Raw genomic sequence first — 6,598 nt, 5'->3', positions numbered from 1 at the left:
TTGTGCATCCACATTGTATCTATTCTCCACACTTATTCAATCTGTATGCTGAGTAAATAATCCAAGAAGCCAGACTATATAAAGAAAAATGCAGCACCAGGATTTGAGAAAGACTCTTTAACAACCTACAATATGCAGATGACACAACTTTGCTTGCTGAAAACAAAGAGAACTTGAAGCACTAACTGATGAAGCTCAAAGACCACAGCAATCAGTATGGATTATACCTCAACATCAAGAAAACAAAAATCCTCAGAACTGGAACAATAAATGACATTATGATAAATGGAGAAAATATTAGATTTGTCAAGGATTTCATTTTACTTGGATCTACAATCAACACTCATGGAAACAGCAGTCAAGAAATCAAGTGATGTATTTTATTGGACAAATCTGCTGCAAAAGAAATCTTTAAAGTGTTAAAAAGCAAAGATGTCACTTTAAGGACTAAGACATGCCTGGCCCGCCCAAGCCATGGTGTTTTCAATAGTCATGTGCATGTGAAAGCTGGACAATGACTAAGGAAGACTGAAGAAGTGTTTATGGCTTTGAATTATGGTGCTGACACAGAATATTGAATATGCCGAGGATTGCCAGAAGAAAGAACAAATCTGTCTTGGAAGGAGTACAACCAGAACGCTCCTTAGAAGTGAGGATGGTGAGGTTTCGTCTCGTTTACTTTGGACATATTATTAGGAGGGACCAATCCATGGAGAAGGACATCATGCTTTATAAAGTAGAGAGTCAAAGAAATAGAGGAAGACACTCAATGAGATAAGTTGGCACAGTGGCTGCAACAATGGGCTCAAACATAATAACAATTGTGAGGATGACACAGGATCAGGCAGTGTTACAGTCAGTTCTATATAGGGTCACTATGAGTTGGATCCAACTTGATACCACCTAACAACTAATAACAACAAGATCTGTAGTTGGTCCAGAATTCTGCATTTCTAATATGCTCCCAGGTGATGCCAATGATGCTAGCAGTTGGATCACACTTTGAACATAAAAGTTCTAGGCGATGACCGAGCAACCACTTGGAAGTAACCTGGGTCTTGTAATGAAAAAGAGAAGAGGTACTGCCCAAAATTCCTATATGTTAACCCACTGTATTACTGGGTTTCTCTTTTATAGATGCTTAGCCTTTCTCTAAGAATTATAAAGCTCAAAATATTATCCACAAGAAAGATGCAGCAAAATGACAAGGTACAAGATAAACACAAAAATTAGTTGGGTTCCTCTACACTAACAAAGAGAACTCTGAAAGGAAAACAATACCATTTATAATAGGGCCCTGTTATGGACTGAATTGTGTTCCCCAAAAGTATGTGTTATAAATCCTAGTCTCTATGCCTGTGCTTATAATTTCATATGGGAGTGGATTGTTTTTGTTATGCTAATTAGACAGGATTAAGGTAGGGTGCAGAGATATAAAAGAGACTAAACAATCAAGCAAGAGATGTAGAGATGGGGAAATGAGATGTCTAGCCACATGAAGATTGCCCAGGAGCATAAGCTCAGAAGAGACAAGAATCTTCCTCCAGAGCTGACAGAGAAAGAAAGCTTTTCCCTAGAGCCAGCACCCTGAATTCAGACTTCTAGTCTCCTAAAGTGTGAGAAAATAAATTTCTGTTTGTTAAAGCCACCCACCTGCAGTATTTCTGTTGTAGTAACTCTAGATAACTAAAACAGAATTTGGTATCAGGGGTGAGATATTTGGTAACTAGAAGTGCAGGTGTTGCTGTAACAAATACCTACAATGAGGAAGTGGCTTTGGAATTGCATAATGGGTGGAGGCTGGGAGAGTTTTAAGGTGCCTAATAGTAAAAGCCTATATTGCCTTGAAAAGACTGTTGGTAATATTATGGACCTCAAAAGAAATTCAGGTGAGAGCTCAGGAGGAAGTGAGGAGAACTATAGAGAACGCTTCTATCATCTTAGAGAATACATGTGGGCTCCAGCAAAAGAATGTGGCTAGAAATGTGAACGTTAGATGTGCTTCTGGTGAGACATTAAAAGAAAACAATGAACATGTGATTGGACAGTGGACAAAGGGCGATACTTTTTATGCAGTGACAAAGAACTTGTCTGAATTATGTCCAACTATTTGGTGAAAGGTAGAACTTGTAAGTAATGAACTTGGATATCTGCTGATGAGATTTCTATGCAAGCCAAGCAGGTTCTTCTTGCTGCTTATAGTAGAATGCAATAGGAAAGACATGGACTTAAAAACGAACTGTGTAAAATGAAAACAAAACTTAAAGATTTGGAGAATTCTGTTGTACAAACTAAGGAACATGTCCTAGACTGTTCACCAAGCACGTGGCTACACAATCTTTTTTTTAAAGAGATTAGGCCTGTTACTGATGGATCTGACCAACTACCACAGCAGAAAACACATTATCTTTGACTGAAAGGGACAAAGAAAGACAAAAGGAAGGAACATTGTCTGTCACTTGGAATTCTCCAGGCAGGAAACATGCTAAAGTAGCCACAACTGTTGTCCTCCAAGAAAAGAAAAGGACCATCCCTAGAGCAGCTCACAGACCTGCAGAACTGCTGGAAAGAGCACAGGAAGCAGAGTCTTCTTAGTTTCACAGGTTGGACCCAAGGTCTCCTGGATCTTAAAGGGTGGGGCCACAACCTCTTAGATTTCAAAGAGCCAAGTCTTTGCTAACTCAGTTCCAGTGTGTGGGGCTGCCATTAAGGTGTACCAGGGGGACAGGGCCACTGCTCAAAGCTGAGGGGATGGGATCGCCGTGCTCAAGGGGTAGAAAAATGGAGCCTGCCAGAGTCGAGGTGTGGGGGTCATAATTTAGATGGACTAGGAAAATGGAGCCACCAAAAGTCAAGGGAGTAGAGTTGCCACCCCAGTTGGCCTGGAAGGCAGAACTGAAATCCAGGGCCTAGGGTACTCCACCCAGAATACAGGCGGTGTGCCAAGACCTAGAGTCTGGAGGGTGGGGCCATCACCCAGGTGGTCTCAGAACGCAGAGCATTATTTTAAAGGTTTGAGAGCTAATTTAATTAATTTTGCTGGGATTTGGACTTGCTTGGTGCCCTTTATTCCTTCTTTCTCTTCAATTTATTATCCTAGTTTAGTGGAAATGTATAACTTGTGTCATTCCAACATTCTATTTTGGAAGCAGATAACCTGTATTCTAGATTTCACAGGTTTGCAGATGAAGATGACTTTGCCCCAGGATGGAATATGCCTAACATCTCACACATATTTGATTTGGATGATTCAGAAAATGAGATTTTTAACTTGGAGGTGATTTGAAACTCATGGCATGATGTGATGGACTGAATTTTTTTTGCATGTGGCAAGGACATGAATTTTTGGAGGCCAAAGGGTGGAATATTATGGATTGAATTGTGAACCCAGAAAATACGTGTTTTTTTTTTTTTTTTTTTTGGTTACAATTCCATTTGAGAATGGGTTGTCTTTGTTATGTTAATGATACAGGGTTAGTGTAGGGTATGTCTTGAGTCAATCTCTTTAGAGATACAAAAAAGATTAAACAAGAAAGCAAGAGAAGTAGAGATGGGGGAAATGAAATGCCAAGCCACATGAATATTGCCCAGGAACAGAAGCTAAAAAGAGACAAGATCCTCCTCCAGAGCTCACAGAGAGAAAAAGCCTTCCCCTAGAGCCAGCATCCTGAATTTGGACTTCTAGCTTCCTAAAATGTGAGGAAATAATTTTCTGATTGTTAAAGGCACACACACTTGTGGCATTTCTGTTACGGCTGCACTAGATTACTGAGACACCCCCGAAATACCTAGGAATAAACCTAACTAGGGGCATAAAAGGCTTATACAAGGAAAAGTATAGAACACTACTTCAAGAAACCAAAAGAGAATTACATAGATGGAAAAACATCCCATTCTTATGGATTGGAAGACTTAACATTGTGAAAATGTCAATAGTACCCAAAGTAATCTATAGATATAATGCAATCCTGATCCAAAGTCCAACATTTTTTAATGAAATGAAAATAATTAATCTTCAACTTTATGTGTAGAGGAAAGGGGCCCAGAATGGCTAAAGCAATATTGAATAAGAAAAACAAAGTAAGAGGCTTCACATTTCCCAATCTCAAAAGTTACTGTACGACCATAGTAATCAAATAACCTGGTACTGGTTCAATCACAGACACATAGATTAATGAAATGGAATTGAGAACCCAGAAGTAAATCTATCCATCTACAGACAGTTGAGCTTCAACAAAGAAACAGTCTTTTTAACAAACGACATTGAGAAAACTGGTCAGCCATTTGTACAAAAATGAAACAGAATCCATATCTCATACCATGCACAAAAACTAAATGAAAATGGACCAAAGGCTAAATGTTAAAGGTAAAATTATAAAGCTCACAGAAGATAATTTAGGAACAAAACTAGGGAACTTAAATTTTGGTATAAATAGCCTATTGAACACAACTAAAAATGCATGAACAGAAGATAATTTAGGTAACAGAGACATCCTAGAAATTAAGTACTTATGCTCATCAAAAGACTTTACAAAATTTAAAAAGAGAGCCTACCGACTGGTAAAAATTCTTTGGCAACAACATATCTGACAAGGGTCTAATTTTTAAAATATATAGAAAACTTCAATAATTCAACAACAAAATGACAAGCAATCCAAACAAAAAATGGTCAAAGGACAGGAACAGACACTTCAGATAAGAGAATGGACATTCTGATAGCCAACAAAAACATGAAAAGATGCTCACTTCATTAGCCATTTTTTTTTTTTTTTAGGTGCTGTTGAGTCAGTTCCAACTCATAGCAACCCTGTGTATAACAGGACAAAACACTGCCTGGCCCTGCACCAACCTCATGTTGATATTAGCCATTATAGAGATGTAAATCAAAACTACAATGAGATATCTGACATCCCTGCAAAAAAGGCAATGATGAAAAAGACAGAAAACAACAAATTCTGGGAGGTTGTGGGGAGATTAGACCTCTTATACATTGCTGTTGGGACTCTAAATGGTACAACCACTGTGGAAAACAGTATTGTGCTTCCTCAAAAAGTTAGAAATAGAAATACCTTATAATTCAGCAACTCTACTCCTAGGTATACATCCAAGAGATGTAACAGCAATGACACAAATAGACATGTGCACATCAGTGTTCATTGCAGCATTATTCACAATACTGAAAAGATGGAAACAACCTAAGAGCCCATCAACAGATGCATGGATAAACAAATTGTTGTACATACGTACAATGGAATACTACCTACACCACTATAAAGAATAATGGGTCAGAAAACATAACATGAATGAATCTAGAGGACATTAAGCTGAGTGAAATAATTCAATCACAAAAGGACAAATATTGTATGATCCCATTATAATAAAAAGACAAGAATAGGTATACACACAGAAAGAAACATTCTTTGACAGTTACCAGAGATGGGAGAGGGAAGGATACGGATCACTTTCTAGATAGTCCCAACCAAAACCATTGCCATCAAGTCGATTCTGACTCATAGCCACTCTATAAAACAGAGTAGAACTACTTCATAGGGCTTCTAAGGAGAAGCTGGTGGATTCAAACTATTGACATTTTGGTTAGCAGCCAAGCTCTTAACCACTCTGCTGCTGGGGCTCTTCCTCTAGATAGTAGACATTTATTATTTTTGTGGATGGGAAAAGCAATACCAATATGGTTGAAGTCTGCACAACCTGATGAAGGTAAATGAAGATACTGAGAAATACACAAGAAAAAGGGAAAACTTCGGTAAATACTATAACAAATAAGTGTCTTAGTCATCTAATGCTGCTGTAACAGAAATACCACAAGTGGACGGCTTTAACAAAGAGAAATTTATTCTCTCACAGTCAGGTAGGCTACAAGTCCAAATTCAGGGCATCAGCTCCAGGGGAAGCCTTTCTGTCTCTGTCAGCTCTGGAGGAAGGTTCTTGTCATCAGTCTTCTCTTGGTCTAGGAGCATCTCCGTGCTGGAATCTCAGGTCCAAAGGATGCACTCTGCTCCCAGTACTGCTTTCTTGGTGGTATGAGTTTCCCCTGTCTCTCTGCTCACTTCTTTCTTTTATATCTCAGAAGAGATTGGCTTAAAACACTATCTAATCTTATGGACCTAATCAACAGAACTGCTGTTAATCCATCTTATTACATCATAGTGATGCGATTTACAGCACACGGGGAAATCATATCAGATGATAAAATGGTAGACAATCATACAAGGGAATCATGACTTAGCAAAGTTGACAGATATTTTTTAGGGAACATAATTCAATACATGACACGTAGGTAGATATATATCCATATATGTATATGGGAAGGCATATGCGGATGTATGCACATGCATGTATAGGTGTGTCTGCAGGCCTATGTATATCCATGTTTGTGTGTGCTGCATATATATCCATATACATAATAAAGCACATGGGTGCAAAATTACAGAGACTTCCTAGACATGACATATCCTAAAAACTCCCAGGATTAGTTTACTGGGTTAAAAAGCTTAGGATGATAAGTCACGTGAGATAACACAGTCCATTGGCTTAACATAGTTCATAAAGTTAATGTTCTACACTCTAGTTTGATAAG

This window comes from Loxodonta africana, chromosome 7 (assembly GCF_030014295.1).
Source record: "Loxodonta africana isolate mLoxAfr1 chromosome 7, mLoxAfr1.hap2, whole genome shotgun sequence".
In the NCBI taxonomy this organism is placed as follows: domain Eukaryota; kingdom Metazoa; phylum Chordata; class Mammalia; order Proboscidea; family Elephantidae; genus Loxodonta; species Loxodonta africana.
The sequence above is the reverse complement of the archived record's forward strand: the minus strand, read 5'-3'. Positions refer to the sequence as shown.